The following is a 20,307-nucleotide window of genomic DNA, read 5'->3' as shown; positions in this document are numbered from 1 at the left end:
GGTTTCTGGAAGGATGGAGTTGCTGTTTCCTGAATGAGAAGACTATGGGTCAAGCAGGTTTGGCAGAGGAAGGTGGAGGAACAGATTTAGACATAAGTTTGAACTTTAAGTTAGACATCTCCGTGGAGATGTTGAGACTTCAGTTGGATACACGAGTCTGGGGTTCAGTGTAGGGGTTCTGGCTGGATAAATAAAGTTGGCCATCTTCAGTATGCGGATATCATTTAAAACCTTGAGATTGGAGGGACTCACCAAGGGAGCAAGTACAGATAAAGTGGGAGTCTGAGGCCTGAGCTCTGGGGCCCTCCAGGACTTAAAGGTGGGGAAATGAAAGGGGGATGTATCAAAGAGAAGGAACAACTGGTGAAGGAGGAGAAACCATGAGGACATGATTTCCCCAGAACTGCACGAAGAGAATGTTTCACGGAGAGGGAGTGATCAACTGTGTCAAAAGCTGTTGACGTTTTATGTAAAATGAGGACTAAAAATGAGCAACTGGATTTAGCCAAGCAGCCCCAGTTATTCTATCCCATAGCAGTCTTTTCTTCATTGACAGTATCTGGATTTTTCCCTCCCTCCCTCCCTCTCTCTTTCCCTCCTTCCCTTCCCTTCCGTTTCCTTCCCTTCCATTCCCTTCCCTTCCCTTCCCTTCCCTTTCTTCTCTCTTTATCTCTTTATCTCTCTTTTTGTTTCTCATTTGCCTCTTTCACTGGATAGTAACAGTAACCCCTATGAGAACAGGGACCATGACTGTTTGGGGGTATAGTGGCTGGCACATATTAGGAGTATGTTATGCAATTTATCTCTTTTGGTTTCTGTTTTGACCACATATTGTCCATTTCCCTTTCTCACCTTCCTAATGTTCCAAATCACTTTGGGGAATTTCCTCTCTTCTGTTGTGTGTGGTCTTGATGGGATGGCAAATTCTGTGTTTGCCTCCTACTGTGGAAGCCAAAGCGAGCAGATGCTGCCCCAGACCCCTACACCAGGGGGCAGGCTGCGTCCATCAGAGGCTCCTGAGTTCTCCATGGACAAGAGGATGAGTTGAATCCCAGCATCTCTGTCCTCACCAGAGCCCTCCTGTTGAGAGCTGTTGCCATGGTTTCCGTTTCCCAGGCCTCGGTGCTCCCCTGCTTCCTGCCATCACCAAGCCTGCTGCTCCAGCCCCTGTTTCTCTGAGCTCCCAATATCCTTCCAGTAAATCCTCTTTTGCTTACGTTAACCAGAGCCAGTTCCTATTCCTTTCGACTTAAAAAGTTCCCAACACCTAAGCACTCAATACACATTTGCTGAATGAATGAAAAAGTGTGGTTTTTCATTTCATGAATGGCGAGTCTGAAGTTCAGAGAGGCTTACCATGTGTCTAAGACCACATGCCTTCCATCAATTCTTCTATGCTCCCTTTTCATATTCTCAGATCTCTGAAATCAGGATGCTTTTTACAATTGGCAGTGTCTTACAATCAAGTGGAAGTATTTTTCTGTTTTTAGTGGTATGTAAAATAATGTATCTTATATTAGCTTAGATTCAATGAAATATGGTAGTCAGTATTGAAGTCAAAATTTAAACATATTTCAAAAGTCTGTACATCTTTGCTTTTCAAGGAGTTTACTATCTAGTTGGAAAAAAAAATAAGTAGGAAAACTCCACAAACCTTTCTCAAATACAGAGTACGGTTTCATGAACACTGAGTGGAGGCCCTCACTAAAGCTGCAGGGGTACATGACTCTGAAGGGCTGAGTGGAGGAGCCACAGGGTGGGCATTTATGTTGATCTCGATAAGAAAGATTTGGATGGATGGAAACATGAGAAGAATGGAGAGGAGGGAGGACTAGGTTCTAGACGATGGCAACCCTGCAGACTCTTAAATGCAGGTCTGAGCCATAAGGCTGAGTTTGGTGGAGATGGTTGCTTGGTGTCTCCCCTCTGACTCTTTCCCTTCTCCTTCTCCATGGTAAATTATTCTTCCAGTTCTCCCTGTGTTCACCATTATAACTGTTTTCTGCTGCAATCTTTTTCTGGAAAGTTCTCCCCTTCCTACCTCCTGCCCATTCCTCCCAATCAGTTCAGCTCTTGTGTGTGCTGGACAGAAATTCCTCTTGGCAGCCTAGGCAACATAGCAAGACCCCCAAATCTACATTTTTTAAAAAATTAGCCAGCATAATAATGCAAACCTGTAGTCTTATCTACTCTGGAGGCTGAGGTGGGAGGATCGCTTGAGCCCAGAAATTAAAGGCTGCAGTGAGCTATGATGGCACCACTGCATTCTAGCCTGGGTGACGGAGCAAGACCCTGTCTCAAAACAAACAAACAAATAAAAAAGAAATTACTCTGGGATCCAGAAATAAGGGAAAATGTATTTCAGGGGGAGGAACAGCAATAAGCATGGAGGTGCAATGCATGATGTATATGAGGAAGAGTGCCTGAATACCATGAAAGGGTATGCTGGGAAGAGGGGTTTACTCATTCATTCAGCAAATGTTTGAGTATACACCAGGTACTGCTCTAGGCACTGGGGATAGAGTAGTGAAATAAAAATGATGTTTCTACCTTACAAGGCTTACATTCTAATAAGAGGAGATAAGCCATAAGCAAATAAATGTTTAAATACATATGTATACACACCTATGGAAAAAATGTCAGATGGTATAAAAGCAAAGAAGAAAAATGTTAAAAGGGTTAAAGAAGCAAGAGAGTTGGGGTGCGAGCTGCTCATTCAAATAGAAGGGCCAGGAAAGTCCTTTTTGTTAAGATAACATGTCAACAGGGATCTGAAAGAAGTGAGTCAGAGTCTTTTGAATCTTCCGGTGGAAAGTGTTCCAGGGCGAGGGCGCAGGAGATGCAAGGGTCTGGATGGGGGGTTGTGTTCGGCAGGTTTAAGGAATAGTATGTCTACCGTGGAGTGAGTGGGGGCAACACAGTAGCAAATGCATATGTGGTGGGGAGGTTAGCCAGGCCTGAACAGGTAGGCCTTGTTAGCATTGCAAGGATTTTAATTTTATTCCAAGAGGATGCAAAGCCTGTGGAGAAATTTGAGTGAAAGAAAAGGAATGAGAGATAGATGGGGCCTAATCCTTGCGAAGCTGCAATGCTGTCCCAAATAGTTTGAATCCGATTCTCCTATGTTCCCAGAATTTTCATTTCTGAATCATTTAAATTGAGCAGGAAATCTATTCTAATGAATAAATATGTTTTGTTTTTTTTTTTTTTTGAACACGGAGAGGCCTCCGCTTAGAACAGATGTAATGAAGTCATAGTTTGTTTTGACAGAAAGAGGCTACGGAAGGTTACACTTCCTCCACTCTGCCTTTGGTTGTCAAGGAGATACCCCTGGAAGCCTCTTCTTTTGTAGCTAAATGTCACTGTATAGCACTTAGATTTTTCATGTTCTCCTTTTATTATGTTATTGTAAAGTTCTCTGTGTAATTTTGCTCAGGAGTTAACAATTTCATCACTGATGAGTCTGTTCATTGCAAACTACCTTTTCTGGCATTCTGATTGTCTTTCTCCATCCAGAGGCTGGCTTCCGGGAGGGGCATGCACCTGAAAACTCATCAAACCTGTCTTTAGAAAGGTCCTGAGGGTCAGACAGGCTGAAGAAGGCAGATTAATTCTGAGAAGCTGATGGTAAAATGTGAACTGATGGATCAAACTACAGAAAGATACATGGTGCTGGATTGCTTTTTGTGGAGAGCATTATTTCAGCTGCTGACCAATCAGGGTGGATGTTGCTATATTCAGTTTACAGAGGGGAAAACTGAGATGCGGTGGTAGGAGACTTACTCATGTAGTTACGGTAGCCCTGGAACAAGCATCTTCTAGTTTTTAGTGTGCTTTCTACAACACTGTGTTTTTTCAAAGATATGAGCTGGAGATGATAGGTTAATTAATTCATTCAACATGCCTTTTTACTGAGTGCCTTCTGTGGGCTGGGCACTGTTCAAGGCACTGGGAATACTGAGGCAAAAGAGACGAGCTCCTCATCCTGTTGACACTCCTCCCATGCCCAAGTAGACATTACTTTTGACTGTCAGCTGGATATAGATGTAGAATTTATTATAGATCAAGGTTGGCCCTTTAGATGAAAATCTGCTATCCCTGGCTTAGGCATACATGGTTCAGAGATCAAAAAAGCTAAATCTGAATCAGTTCTCTCTGAAAGGAAGTTGAGGTTTTTCAATAAGCTCCAGACTAAAAGACCCAGGAAGACCGATATACACGTTAAGTTGGCCATGGATGTTGTTGGCCAGGGATCATCCTCTTTCCAAAGTGTTGTTTCACAACTGATTAAACAATTCTGATGAGTGAAATGTGTTTCTCCCAAGTTTTGAAATCATGTGCTTTAAATTATTACATCTCTATGCTGTTGTGTGCAAGTAAGAGTAAACAGTGCATCCTGCTATCACCTCTTTTCAGCATAAGGGAGGAAACAGGTTGATTTCTTCGGACTTTGTGGATTGCTTGCCCACAGTAGCAATATTCCTTTCTTTTGATGGGAGATCTTTAGGGTTTCCATCTGCTAGCAATGTGCATTAATAAACATTTTTAACTGAGGAGAGGGAGATGGAGTTTTTATATCTAAATGTCTTTCTGAAAGCTCTGTCGGTAACCACCACATTTAAAGAGAGTTATACTATTTGTACTCCTGTCTGCACATCTTAATTATTCAAGTCTTCCAGGGCTTACCTAAATTAGACAAAGAGGAAATTAGTGAGATGTATTATAATGTTTAGACAGATCAAATGAAAATGTGTCAGATACAAATAGCTCACACTGCATTATCTGATTTTGTCCACAGCCTTTGCTTTTTAGTTAGGAATGTCTGGATATATGTGTTATCAAGAGAGGCTTGTCTCCTCTCTGCTGTGCTGTTTCTTGAGTGGTCCCTTTAGTCATTTAATACAGGGCTATAGGCACTCATTATTCTGGCTTTGGGGCATGTCTGACTTTTGTTGATTGGGGGAACTTGGGAGACTGGTCTGCAGGAAGATGGCGTTGATTTGCATAAGACCCCCAGGCATTTTGAGACAAGGGACCAATATTCCAAACTGTTCCCTGAGGTCTGGTTAGGTAAAGCTTCTGAGAAAGGTTGAAGGGCTCCGTTTAAAACCAGGGCAAGGAAGGCCTATGAGGTTCCTAAAATAAAAATCAACCTCAAGGTAGGGATATCTAGGCTGATGACATGGGATCAAAACCTTAAAATGTGTGAGGTAGGCTGGTTCCGACATAATGCATCATTCATATCACTATCCTTTCTGGACACAGTGAAAAGAATGAAGGGAAGAATTTCTGAGAATGAGAGTATCATCTCAAAGACTTGCAACCTCAGAGTCCAGGTGAAGAGGTGAGCGGGCAGAACTAGTCCCCTACAATGACACCAGGCAAAAGACATGCAGCCCTGGATCCATTGAACCACTTCTCTTTCAGCTTGGTGTTGAGGGACAGGTCTGAATATTGTTGCCTCGTGTAAGCTCCAGGGAGATGGTTGGACTTGTTAGAGTTGAAGATAACCCAAGATGCCACTTTTGCTAATAGGGCATGAGGATATTTGAGTACTCAAGTGAAAAATAAAAGAGATATGGCCATATCTGTGCTCTGAATTCATACAACAGTACCTACTGGTTACAATGTGTGTGCATGTATGTGTATGCATGTGTGTGTGTGTATAAGAAAAGGGTTCAGCTGCAATTTTACAACTCATTGGGTACCAGATATCTGCCTCATAGACTCATCACCCCCTAGAACTGTAGCCCCTTAGTGATCGAGATAAGGGCCACCATCCTTCTTCCTCTTAGTGAGCCTTCTCTGATTGCCTTATTTAAACTTGACATTTACGCTTCCCCTCCCCTGATTGATTTCTCTCCATAGCCCTTATTACCCTCTTTATTGTTCACTGTCTGTTTCTCTACCAGGATCCAAAAGGGATTTTCATCTGTCTCTTTTTCACTGCAGCATTCACAGGTCATATGAAAACACATTGAACAGTTCTATTGCACAGGTGCTACAGATGCAGGCAGTAGCACCGGGGCAGGCTTCCTGAGACCCCCTGCTGAAGCAGGCACGCTGCCTTTGGTTGCTAGATTGTCGGAAGTCCAGAGTTCTGGGGCAAAGGTTGGGGCAGATGTGAAGTAAGGGGTGAGGATGAGTAGTTTCTTAACAACCAGTGATGTTGTACTTGTGAGTCCTGGCTGAATCCCCAGTGCTTAGAATGGTACTCCCACATAGTAAGTGCTCAGTAACTATTGGTTGCATGAATTAACTCCCATTTTGTGGATGAGGAGTCTGAGTCACAGAGAAATTAGGTAATGTGTGCAAAGACACAGCTAGTAGGTGACCGCACCAACCATGAGTCCATTCCCTGCACCAGTCTGGCTCCAGAGCCTGCCCTCTGAACCATTAGGCTCTGTGGTTGCAAGACAGTCCAGATGAAAAGAAAGAAAGAGCAGGAAGCTGTTATTCCTGTACCAGACATATCATTCTTATCAAATTCTTAAGGACCTTTAAGTGTTCTTAAAATTTTTCTAGGACAAGGTAGAGGTCTACACAAATGAACTAAAATAACTTTCTGAAAAATTGGAAATGAAATTGATCAAGTCAAGATTTTCACTTAGCTCTTCCTTTCATGTGGGTAGCTACTAGAGAATCCAGCTGTATGACACAGGATTACACAACATTGAAAAAATTACTTCTTATAGACAAAACAATAACTATATGATACCAAATGTGGCAGGCAGAATAATGGCTTTCCAAAGATGTCCTTGCCCCAGTGACCAGAAGCTATGAATGTGTTACCTTATGTGGGAAAAGGGAATTTGCCAGTGTTATTAAGTTAGAAAACTTGAGATGGGGGATTAACCTGGATTCTCTGGGTGGGCGCAATCTAATTATAATTATAAGGGTCCTCCAAAGTTGCTGGCTCTGAAGATGGAGGAAGGGGCCAGGAGCCATGGAATGTAGGTGACCTCTAGAAGCTGGAAAAAACCAGGAGATGAATTCTCCCCTAGAGCTTCCAGCAAGGAAAGCAGCCCTGCCTACACCTTGGTGCTAGCCCAGAAGACTTGGGCCAGACGTCTCACCTGCAGAACTGTGTTTAAGCTGCTGAGTTTGTGGTAATGTTACAGCCGCAATAGAAAATGAACGCACCACACCAAGGAAAGGTAAAGTGAAAAATTCAGTCAAGTTATCAAAATGTTAAAAGAATTAAAAAAGACCAAACTGTTGTTTTTCATTGAATTCATTCAAAATAATTGTGTTCATATAGTACATGGATATAATTACTTAAACATTTTTAAGTGATATGTTTATTGATATCAGATAAATCTTCCCAAGTCTTTTAAAAGATGTACAATTTTCATAAGTATTATATAAGGAAAATAAAGAGGAACATACTGCTATCTCAGTTAATGAATCTGTATTCCTTTATTAAATCACTCAGGGTGTCATTTATAGGAAGCAGACTTCATATAAGTAGGAGAAGATCATTGCCAGATTTTGAGCTCCCAGAGCTCCTTCACTCTTGTGGCTCCCCCGGCAAATCTAATCAGCCTCCAATGCTGTTATTTCTTCCATCACAGTGATCCTCGCATCTGTTCCTTCATTTTCCTGCCACTAATTCAGGCTTCATCACTTTCCACCTTGATAGATAAAAACTGGAATCTAACTGACCACTTTGACTGTTGCTTGTCCCCCTCTGATCTGTTCTGCACACGCCCTCTAGATTCACCTCTGTCAAAGCCTTTCTCCATCATGCTGCTCTCCTGAGAGAAAACACTCACACCTCTTGTCATCGGGCATAGGAGAGGTTCTTAGCCATCAGTAGGACCTGACTAGTGATGAGGGGGCTGCACATGACTTATGTGCATTCAGTAATAATGGTTAAGATTTGAAGATTATTTATTTTTTAAAACAAATTGAGGCAGATTTATTCATTTATATAATTTCACAAATACCTATTAAGTATTTATTAGGTGCCTGGCACTATTCTAGGTACTGGGGACACAAGGGCAAATGAGAGAGACAAGAGCACATTCCAGTGTGGGAGACAGATCATGCTCAATGAAATAAACAGGAAATATCTGGGGAGTGTTAAATGTTACCAAAAACATCAGACCAGGCGAAGTGATAGAATGACGGGGCAGCTACTTTGGACTAGGTGATCAGAGAGACCTGTGGGAGGAGGTGACATTTGATCTGGTGTCTGTGAAGATTCGGAGGAAGAGCATGCCGGGAAGATAGAAGAACAAATGCAGAGAGTCTCCGGCAGCTGTGATCTTGGCATATTCAAGGAAGAGAGAGGAGAGTGTGGCTGGATGGACGAGTGCATAAGCATCCAGGAAAGCAGTTGTTGGATCTTACAGGTCTCAGAAACAGAATACTGCATCTTGATTTCCCTTTTAAGATGGTAGAAAGCTCCTAGAGCTTTAAATCAGGGAATTGACATATACAATGTTTGTCTCTAAAAGCTCACTTTGGCTTCTGCAAGGTGAATGGATTATTGAGGAGGCCAGCTAGGAGGCCATTGCTGTGATCTAGGCAAGTGACTACAGTGGCTTGGGCTATGGCAGTGACGGTGGCGAGAAGTGTACAGACAGATCCAGAACATATTTTAGCTTTATGATCATCAAGACTTGCTGATGGATTAGATATGTAGGATAAGGCAAAGATAGTGACTTCTGGATGTTTGGCTTGATCTACTGGTGATTGTTGATACTATTTATTAAGATGAGAAGACTCAAAATTATCATTATGAACATCTAGTATTATAATGTGCTTTCTTGGTTTATGAGGCATCCAAGGCAATTTGCCCTTGCAGGAAATGGCACAAGACCACTATGCTTTATAAGACTTGTTTCTATTTTTTAATAATTTTATAGTGCTTGCCTTTTTGACAGGATTCCTGCCACTAGAAGTTTCTCATTTACTCCTAAATCTGTCCTGGGCTAGGAAACCAGATACAAATGCTCATTGAAATTGTATGTAAAATGCCAGTAAACAGGAGCTGAATGAAGAGATAAAAAATTACTTTTGAGTAAAAGATGTGTGTTTTGTTTCATGGGCTTTATGACAAAGATTGCTCAGAAACCCTTTTTGTTTACTTGCTCTGTGAGAGAGACTACTGAATAAATGACCTCTGCATACGTAAGGAGTTATTGTGCCTTTTCTGTGCTGATGAGTTGCCTGTCTGCCTTTCCCAGAGTTCTCTACCAACAGCTGAGCGATCTTGATCTCTATGTCAGCAGGTTTAGCCCAATTGCATCATGCCATACTTGATGCTAGTTAAAACCTGATTACGTGTCCCAGTTTTAGTTGCTGTGTTTCTACCCTGCTATTATCACTTGGTCTCCCACAGGTACCTTGTTTCTGTGTCTGTATCTTGGCCTTGTTGTCCTGAGTGGCTGCCTGGATAACCCAATCTATATAGAATGATAACTCTTATTTTCCCTTTTAATCCTTAATCATGTTGAGACACGCATTTTATTCCTGAACCAAAGCCTGGAAACTCCACTACTATTATCAATACTGCTAGTACTACTAGTAATAGGATTACTTGCTAGCATTGGCTGAGCATTTATGTGCCATGCATTGAGATAAACACACAACACACATGGCCACACTTGATTCAGCTATCCAGTGAGATAGACTTTTCTATGCAACCTTTAAAAATGATGAAACTGAAGCAAAGAGAGGATAGGTACCTTTTCTTAGATCACAAAGCTAGTTAGTGGGTGATGGAGTGAGGATGAGAACCCAGAGCGACTGAAAAGTTTCTTCTCTTCATCATGATCCTATAACTGCCTATATAGACTGATACACAAACTTGAGGCCCGTGACTTGCTCAGTGATTTCCCTTTCTATGCCTCCCTGCCTCTAAGTTGATGTCCCTCTGTGGTGGACCCAGATCCATACCCCTTTACTATCACACACTCATTTCATTAGCTATGCTACATGGCCAGGAGGCTATGCTAAGGGGACAATTAGTATTTTTAATTTGCTCCAAACTTTATAAATAGTAAGAGGGTAATTAATAATTGAAGAGTGCACTGGTTAGCCAGCCTCTAAAGTAGGTGTCATTGTTCTTATTTTAGAAATAAGATAACAGAAGAGAGCTTGTAATTTGCTCAAGATCACGTAGTTACTTTAGGATGGGTCCTGGATTTCAACCCATGTCTGGTTGATTTCAGTGTATCCTCTTAATTAATTTCTGGGAACTCTTTCCCAAATGGCTCTAGCTTTGGGGCTAACAGGCTACCTATTTTACATGCAGCATTCTGTTATTTTACTTCCTATAAATAAATGTCTCTCTATGAGTTTTATGGGAATAGAAATTTTTAAATGCATTTTTATGCTCTTGTCCAATCACTTGGAACAGTAAAATTGATAAATTGTTTGTATTCCTCTCATTTTGGAACAGAGTTCACCTTTTTCTTATTTGTAATTGTGCTTTTTTGAACGCTTGTTTTGTCTGATCCATGCCTTGAAATATTTTGTAAATCTGAATGTATTACTATCTTAGGAAAAGGGAGCTTTTTCTTAATAAAATTGAGTAGTGCAATTCCTATGATAAAATTGCTCAATTATACTGAAAGAAACACAATATATCATAAGTTATGCATCATTGAACAACTTAACCACACAAATGCTCAAAACCAAGAGAAAAAATTGTGAAGGCCAATTTAGTGGAAAACCGGAAAGGATTTAATTTTCCTAAAAGTGTTTTTTGGGAAACTCATTAGTCTCTTTAAATGCTCTGTCAAAAAATGATTTCTTGGTAATATAATTGAGACATGCTCTATATTTTATCTCCTATGAAGGATTCAGAAAATAAGATTTGCTAATTGAAGGCTCTGAGAAGTCCTACTCCTACAGTAAAGATATCTGATCCCTAATTAATTTTTTGTGTTGGCCATCTGTTGTTATTGCCTGCTCAGTATGTGTTCTCTTTTCTGGGAATAGCACCATAATTTTGTCCTGGGAAACTGTGCCTCTCGATTTGACGCAGTGCGAAGTGGGTGTTAATCAGGGGACCTTGCCATGCCCTGGCCAAAGTATGGGCATGTGACCCAAGATGGACCAATCAAATGCTTTCTCTCTGGAATTTGTATCTTGAATGGAACAATGCAGTGATTCAATATAGTTGAAATTCATTTATCCCGGTAATGGTGCTCTGCTTCCTGGATCTTTGGAGCTACTCTTCTTCTTGGGCTTTTAGCATTCTGGTTTTCCAGCCTTCCTTTGTGTAATTGTACAGGCTGTGCACTGCTTAAGGGCACCATGTCTAAAAAGAAAGAAAACATTCATGCTGTAGATCTATATTAACTCCTGTGAGAATGGGGGTTGGGAGGGTCGGTGGATAATGGAGAGTCTGGGATTTCTGTCTGCATCTGGAAGTAGTAGAGGAGAGTTCCTGATGAAGTTAAGCTGCACCAGCATTCAGGAATATACATTCACTTTGGAGACCTACACGCACACTTGTTGATGCCCATGTACTCACAACCTACTTTTGTTCCTGTGCAACCCCAAGAATTCCATGAGGTTGTTTCTGTCATCCTTCCACTGCTCTTAGATACTCTCAGAAACCTATCTAGACACAGTCCCTTTGCCTAGGGAATAGGACTGGGGGCATGGAGTGTGCCTCTGCCAACAGTGTGTATGTTCCAGTATAGGACATGGACGAGCAGCCAGGAATGTGAGCATAAGTGTGTATAGCAAGACCCCATCTCTACAGAGCCCCTGTAGCTCTGCCTGTCAGGGCCCTTGCAGTCTTTCTTTGTATGGCCTGGAAAACCAAGGGTGTGTTTCCAAGCAGAGGCTTTAGTTTTACTTTCTTACGAGTGGGACACATATATTTGGGTTGCCAATTTTAAATATACATTCAATTTATGAAATAACAGCCATCATTCTCTTGCCCCTCGTTTTATCCATTAACTTATTTTCCCTCCCCTTCTCTTCATTTGCAGGTAAGGTAGCTACCTGCCTGGTGCCTACTTTTCCCGGGTGGCCTGAGTATGGTGCTTGGTTGTGCAATAATATACTAGGAACCATCTTTCATTTGAGGGAGGAGTATCCTTTTAAATTTGTGCTAGTGGCAGTCTTGTCTCTGAGCTGCCTTGTATCCTTCCAATATGCTTCAGCTAGTTAGAGTCAGGTTAGGTTGCACTTTCCCAAAACTTAGGTAATACATTCCTGTCATCTTTTAATACTCCTGAAGTTCCTCAAAACATTTGGAAATCCTGATCCAGTGGAAATAGCACAGGACTAGGGAGGAAGAAACCTAATTTTATTGATGAGAAACCCAAAGCCCTTTAAAGTGAATTTCAGGCAGGGCTTTCAGTAATGCAGAGTGGAGAAGATAGCAAATCCTCTTTCCCAAAAACAACTGGAGAAAACTGTCCAAACCAGCCATTTTAGTCTTCTGGAAATGGGCAGAGGTCAACAACAAATTGGGAAACATTCATTCATGGAACCCACTGAACTTTGGGTAAGGACAATGGGAGTCTGTGATGTTCTTGCTTGGGGATGCCTCATAACCATAGATCTGTTGTCACAATAGTGTTGCCAGGGTAGATCTGCTTGTGCCAGAAGGCGCTGACTTGATTTAGAGTGAAGGGCATCGTCAGTAAAATCAGAAAATTAGAAACACACAAGAAGAGCCTACAGTTTTGCTAGCCACGGATTGTGGCCAGAAATTCAACAGGAAGACCTTGGGAATTAAATCAGCTCTCCACATATCACTGGTTGACTGAGAGGATATGCATGCACAAGAAGTCCATGTGGGGCCTAATGGAAAGTGAAAGCTGGGGCCAACCTGATACCCACCTGAAACTTGTACGCACAAAGTTTGACCCACACTCAGGTCCATCAACATTAGCTAGGAGTCTTACTGGCTGAAGGCATTTGAGCATTTTCTGACCAATTACTGACTACTAAGCTATGCAGACACAGGAGCAACCTCTAGAAAACTAGACTAAAAAGTAAAAGTAAGGATTAAAAAATGCTTCCAGTGCTTTGGGAGGCCGAGGCAGTAGGATTGCTTGAGGCCAGGCATTCCAGACCGACCTGGGCAACATAGCAAGATCCTATCTCTACAAAAATAAAATAAAACAATTATCTGGGCATAATGTCATTCATCTGTGGTCCTAGCTCTCTGGTAGACTTTTTTTTTTTTTCTTTAAAGGCAGAATTTCACTCTTGTCGCTCAGGCTGAAGTGCAATGGCATGATCTTGGCTCACTACAACCTCCGCCTCCTGGGTTCAAGCGATTCTCCTGCCTCAGTCTCCTGAGTAGCTGGGATTATAGGCACACGCCACCATGCCTGGCTAATTTTTGTATTTTTTAGTGGAGACAGGGTTTCGCCATGTTGGCCAGGCTGTTCTTGAACTCCTGACCTCAGGTGATCCACCCACCTCAGGCTCCCAAAGTGCTGGGATTACAGGTGTGAGCCACCGTGCCCGGCCCCCCCAGCTACTTGGGAGGCTAAAGTGGGAGAATAGCTTGAGCCCAGGAGTTCAAGGCTGCAGTGAGCTATGATCATGCTACCGCACTCCAGTCTGGATGGCAGAGTGAGACCCTATCTCTAAAAAAAAAAAAAAAAAAAAAAAGCTAAGCAGAGACAACTATGACTGCATACTGCAGAGGAGACAGATTCTACAGATTACGTACAGGTAAGTTACTAAATAAATAAAGAAAAACAAAAAATCAACAATAAGAGTTTAGAGAAATAAACCAGAAAACAAAGTTACTACAATGTATTTTGATAATTTTTGATTAATGTCCAGTTGAAAAAATAATTGTGAGATGTGCAAATACCAGAAAGTGCGGCCCTTACTTAGGAAAAACACAGCCAATATGCATAATCTCTAAGTGAACCCAGATGATAGATTCAGCAGACAAAGACTTCAAAACAGCTATTATAAACATGTCCAAGGAATTAAAGGAAACTACCTGTAAAGGATTTAAGGAAATTGTGATGAAAATGATTCAAAAAATGGGGAATCTCAATAAATACATAAATAGATACTATAAAACTGGAAATCTAGAGTTATAAAACACAATAATGTAAACAAAAAATTTGCTAGATGGGATAAATAGCAAATTTGGTATCATGGAATAAGGAATCTGGTAACTTGAAGACAGAAATTATCCCATCTGGAAAACATAGAGAAGAAATATTGAAGAAAAATGTCTCTCAAAGATCTATGGGGCAACATTAACTGTCAATATGCATGTAATGAAAATCCCAGAGGTCAAGGAGAGATAAGGAAGGCAGTAAAATTATTTGAAGACACAATGGCTGACAAATTTGCAAATTTGATAATAAAAACATTAATCTGGCCGGCCGCAGTGGCTCATGCCTGTAATCCCAGCATTTTGGGAGGTGGAGGTGGAGGCGGGTGGATCACGAGGTCAGGAGATCGAGACCATCCTGGCTAACACGGTGAAATCCTGTCTCTACTAAAAATACAAAATATTAGCCGGGCGTGGTGGTGAGAGCCTGTAGTCCCAGCTACTCGGGAGGCTGAGGCAGGAGAATGGCGTGAACCCGGGAGGCAGACTTGCAGTGAGCTGAGATTGTGCCACCGCACTCTAGCCTGGGTGATGGAGTGAGACTCCGTCTCAAAAAAAAAAAAGAAACACCAAAAAAAAAAACAACATTAATCTACAGATTCAAGAAATGCAACCATCACCAAGTAGGGTGAATACAAAGAGATTTACACTTAGATACATCAAAGAGAAACTGTTGAAAACCAAAGAAAACCTTGAAAACAAGAAAAATGACTTATGTACAGGGAAACAATTTATGGTTAACTAACTGACTTCTCAAAAACAATGGAGTCAGAAGGTCATGGAATACATATTCAAAGTGCTGAAATAAGAAAAAGGTCAACCAAAAATCTATATTCATCAAAACTATCTTGGAGAAATAAAGGTGAAATAAAGACATTCCCAAATAAAGATGGAGAATTTGATGCTAGCAGACCTGCCTTGCAGGAAGTATTAAGGAAGTCCTTCAGGCTAAAAGGTAATGATACCAGACAGTAACTGGAATCCACAGAAAGAAATGAAGGACATTAGAAATGGCAAATATAAATGACAGTATAAACATATAACTTTTAAATAAAAATTTGCTTGGAAGACATAGATTGTTCAAAGCAATGATTGTGATACTGTATGACTGGGTTTATAAACTATATAAGATGCCATATAGATGACAATAATAGCACAAAGGAAGAACACGGAAATAGAGCTATATTGGAGCAAAGTTGGCTATGTTTTAGCAGGATTAAGTCACTGTTAACCTGAAATAAATTGTAATAAAATGGATATTGTAATCTCTAGAGCAGCCACTAAGAAAATAACTAAAAATATGTAGTTAACAGGTGAGTTATTTGCCCAGGGTCACTACACCAAGCTAGTGCAAGTAAGACACTTGATCTACCTCCCTCAATTTCTCCATATGTCATTTCAGGACATTAATACCAGCCACACATCCTCACTGTTAGGCTCTGTCCTCCCATACTAGATTTTTCTTAAATTTTTGAAGTAAGCACCAAGCATGCTGCAGACTGCTTGGCCTCTGGCCAAAGTTTAAAAAATCGGACATGGCTGGTCAGTGAACTCTCAGTTCTTTCCTTCTCCAAGCAGGACATGGGCTTGGCCGTGCCTGCTGAAGTTAAAGGGCTCATCAGTGATATCAGGGAAGTTAAGTTTCTCTGGAGACAATGTGAGTATCCCGAGTTTTCCATCCTCTTTCAGAGCAATGAAACCTAGTAGAGACCTTGCATTATACTTCAATCAGCTGATTGTAGCCACTTGAATTTCCTGTGGGTTCTAGTTACTCATGAAATGAATTTTAATACTATCCCATCTACCCCATACACATACACACTGTCCCCTGTCCCCACAGACTTCACCCTCTACCTCCAAATCTTATTCTCTGTAGTCCAACATATCAAAATCTGTTCCTCAGTGTCTTAGACTTCTCCATTAGCAAGATACTACTTGGGGTTTATTACTCTGTTTAGACTAAGAGTCTCATGCCAGAGGTCAAGGCTTCTGGACTAGCCTACTTCTCACTCATTATTATCTAGAATATAGGCCAGTGTTTCTGAGACTTTAATATGTATGTCAATCACCTGGGGAACTTGTTAACTACGGATCCTGATTCAGTAGGTATAGGGAAAAGCCTGAGATTCTGCATTTCTAACATGGTCTTAGGAGATGGGGATGCTCTGGTGGACCATACTTTGTGTAGCTAGTTTCTAGACTAGAGCATAACTATGTTTTAACACCCTTCTTGGAGCTAATATTAACACAGCGTTATTTTGAGGGTACAAAAGATAAGAATGGAAAAGAGGATTCTAAACTATAAAAAGCAAAACATTTAAGTAGGGTTCATTTAACTTCAAAATGTCAAGTTTTAAAAAACTTTAATATTAATTCATTTTGTTCTGTTGTGCCTGAGTTTTACAATAACCATGTTTACTCCTGTCTCTCTTTCAGCAGAATTAAATATTATACAGATTCATCTTGAAGCCCTTCCAAAGGAGTGTGTTGATTGAGATAACAAAAATAACATATTTATCCATCCAACCATCTGTGTAGCCATCTGTTTAACCATCCATTTCACCATCTCTCCATTCATCTACATTTCTAGGGTCCACTATGTTACAACTATGCTGTGAAGGATGTAGGTGTTAATGAGACAGTTCTTGCCCCCAAGGAATTTCATCTCTTATAGAAATGACACAATTCTTGGAATATATTCTCAAGGACAGTATTAATGTAAGGCCCTAAATGTTGTCAGAGTGTTAGTTAAGTACTTGGCTGTAAACTTGAGTCCATAAGATCATTCAACAATACAAACAGTACCATCAATAAGGTAAACAAAATAGAATTTTATTTCCTGGATAATGAACTTACTCCTGTCTATTTTAATACAGGGTCAACTTGATTTTTTTTTTTAAAATTGGAAGTGTAGCTTCTTCACTTTCAGCAAGACATATTCTTTTCTTTAGTGCAGGCAAAAATAAAGAGAATATGCAGAGATGTCTTAAGGAGGTAGGTATTACCAGCGTAGAGGCTAGTGTTAATTATTTGGGTCAGGAAGCTCTTTAGAGATGGCAAAAACTCTCAGGTGTTTCCAGAGTACAGAGTAGAGTCAGAACATTTTAAAGTTCATGTCACTCATTTTCTTCCAGAGAGGTTAAGTCAAATAATCTATTGAAAGCACATTCAGGATTTCTGCTCTCAGTCTCTTCCTCCCAGAAAAATCTGTGTAGTTTAGTAGCGTTTCTACTAGTATTTTTTTTTAAGACTAGTCAAGTGCAGTAGTGAGAAGGGGGTCTACTAGTATTTTCATTAAGGCCAATTAATCCTAAAAACTCACACCATAGCAAGGATATGGAATCAACCTAAGTGTGCAACAATGGAGAAATAGATAAAGAAAATGTGGTATATATACACAATGGAATACTATTTGGCCACAAAACAGAATGAAATCTTGTCATTTGAAGCAACATGAATGGAACTGGAGACCACTGTGTTAGTGAAATAAGCCAGAAACAGAAAGACTAATATCACATGTTCTCACTCATATGAGGGAGCTAAAAAAAGTGGATCTTGTGGAGGTAGAGAGTAGAATGATAGTTAAAAGAGGCTGTAAAGAGTGTGGATATGTGTGGGGGCATAAAGAGAGGTTGGTTAATGGGTGAAAACATACAGTTAAGTAGAAGGAATAAGTTCTAATGTTTGATAGCAGAGTAGGGTGACTATAGTTAGCAATAATTCAAAATAGCTGGAAGCGAGGACTTGAAATGTTCCTAACACATAGATATGATAAATGCTCAAGATGATGGAGATGCTAAACACTCTGATCATTACACATTCTGTGCATGTAAATAAAATATCACATGTACCTCATGATATGGTTTGGCTGTGTCCCCACCCAAATCTCATATTGAACTGTAGTTTGTATAATCCCCACATGTCATGAGAGGGACCCAGTGGGAGGTAATTAAATCATGGGGCTGGTTACCTCTATGCTGTTCTCGTGATAGTGAGTGGGTTCTCACAAGATCTCATGGTTTTATGAGGGGCTTTTCCTCTACTTCGCTCTGCACTTCTCCTTGCTGCCACCATATGAAGAAGTATGTGTTTGCTTCCCCTTCCACCATGATTGTAAGTTTCCTGAGGCCTCCCAAGCCCTACGGAACTGTGAGTCAATTAAACCTCTTTCCTTTATAAATTACGCAGTCTTGGGTATGTCTCTATTAGCAGCATGAGAATGGACTAATATACCCCATAAATATGTACAAATGTGTGTTAATAGAATAATGAAAAGTGAATACACATTTGATGATATTGATCAACACCTTCTGACTTATCAATACTGCTCCCACAGGTCAGCTTCCCCATCACCATTCCTTCCTTTTCCTTCACACACACACACTTTCACCTGTTACAGGCTTGTACAAATTGGAAAGTCTTAGCTCTGCAAGTAACTTCAAAGGGACAGACAAAACTGTAAATAAATATACACTTTATCAAAACACCCATGATGGGGCAGAAGAAGAGACTAACACATACTGAAGGATATTCAATAGTTCTTACCTCTCTGCTCTGCCTGGCCAGCCCCTTCTCATGTACCCTGTGACTTCTTTCCATGCTCAACCCCCTTCTCTCAACTCCTTGTTTGTTTCCACCATGGGGAGAGAAGTTAGTTTGAGTGGTCAGAGTTTGGGACTGTTGATTGAGCCATGTGGACTAGTGAGCAAGGTTACTGTACCTTAAAATGCATAGACTTCTTTTTCCCTCCTCCTTCTCACAGGTGGATGAATTAGCAGATTCTAGATGACTCTGTTGTCTTACCTTCTATTCAACTGCCTATACCAATTCTTCCTGCCTATCCCAGCTAAAGCAATAAGATGTTCAGATGGACATTTGGGGTCAAAGGGCCCATTGTAACCTTTACCAGGCATTGCATTTGGTGTTAAGCTGCGTAAAACTAGTAATAAGTGGTATTTTGATTTTTATTTATTATTCCTTTCATGGACAGCTCCCCCAGGAACTCCAGTGGAAGGGAAGATAAGCAGAACAGGACTTGGGCATTCCTGGGTCTCTGGCCATGAAAATGATTCATATCCTATTCTAACCTTGCTAATGCTGGGGGTAGAAAATAGAATAGTGTATCAGTTAGGGTTCAGTGCAGGAAAGAGAGCCACTTTAGATATTTTATGCAAGATGTGATTTAATGCAGGAAATTAGCTGCTAGTAAAAGTCATTGGAAAGGTGGGAGGAGAAAAATCCTTACTCCAAGAATAACACAGCAACTCCTAACCCCTATGGAAGTCACCATCTCTGAAGCTACCCCTGGAAATTTTGAGTAGAAGTGGAACAACTCACCACCGCATAGTCAAGACCTGCATTGCACAATCTGAATGACACCTTCAAGGATCAGAAAGCCAGATTAAGAAACTACAATCCCCACTGCCTCTATTGCAACTACTTTCTACACAATGAAGCTGGATAATAGACATTGCAACCTTGCTATAGAAATAGCTCCTGTCTCCAAGATAATGTTGGCCAGAAGAAAACCAGTCTAAAAGGGGCAGGTAAAAGGCCTCTACCTCATTTCTGCCTTCTGTATTTTGCACAAGTACATCTATTTGGTGGGACAAAATTTGTATCTACACTGTAGGTGCAAAAACATCTGGAAATGCAGCTTTAAGTTTTCCAGATTCTGCGGTGCGGACAGGCAATCTGAAGGAGAGAAAAAAAGGAAGCAAATGCAGGATAACGTGGATATGTTATTTTATACTTAAAAATATGTGATTTATTTGTTTCATGCTCAAGAACAACCTAGAAAATAATCAAAAGTATAAAGAATGTGATAAATATCAGATGATTTTTGTAAGTAATATAAATCTTCTAAAGCAACCTGAAGTCAAAAAGGAGTACTTATGAGAAGGGCATGGGAATATCTCCTGGAATAATGAGAAAATTTAGAAGGAGACAAGGGCAGCTACCTGGGTTCTTAATGGTCTTTCAATTCTTGTTTCAGGCTGCTGTGAGGTTCTGCCATTCATCTTGTCCTCTTCCTCGGACTGAGTGGATACTTGTGCCATTTTTCAAGATCAAGAATACGGAAAAAATGACTCCTTAGCTCGTCCTATCCCTGAGATTCCTCGACTTTGTAATCTATCAATTACACAATTCTCCAATGTTTAATAATTTTGAGCCTCAAGAAAGACATACATTTTGTAACTTCAAAAATCATGTTTACATAAAGCTCAATGTTTTAAAACCAG

This window comes from Pongo abelii, chromosome 1 (assembly GCF_028885655.2).
Source record: "Pongo abelii isolate AG06213 chromosome 1, NHGRI_mPonAbe1-v2.0_pri, whole genome shotgun sequence".
Lineage (NCBI taxonomy): Eukaryota > Metazoa > Chordata > Mammalia > Primates > Hominidae > Pongo > Pongo abelii.
Note: the sequence above shows the minus strand (reverse complement) of the source record.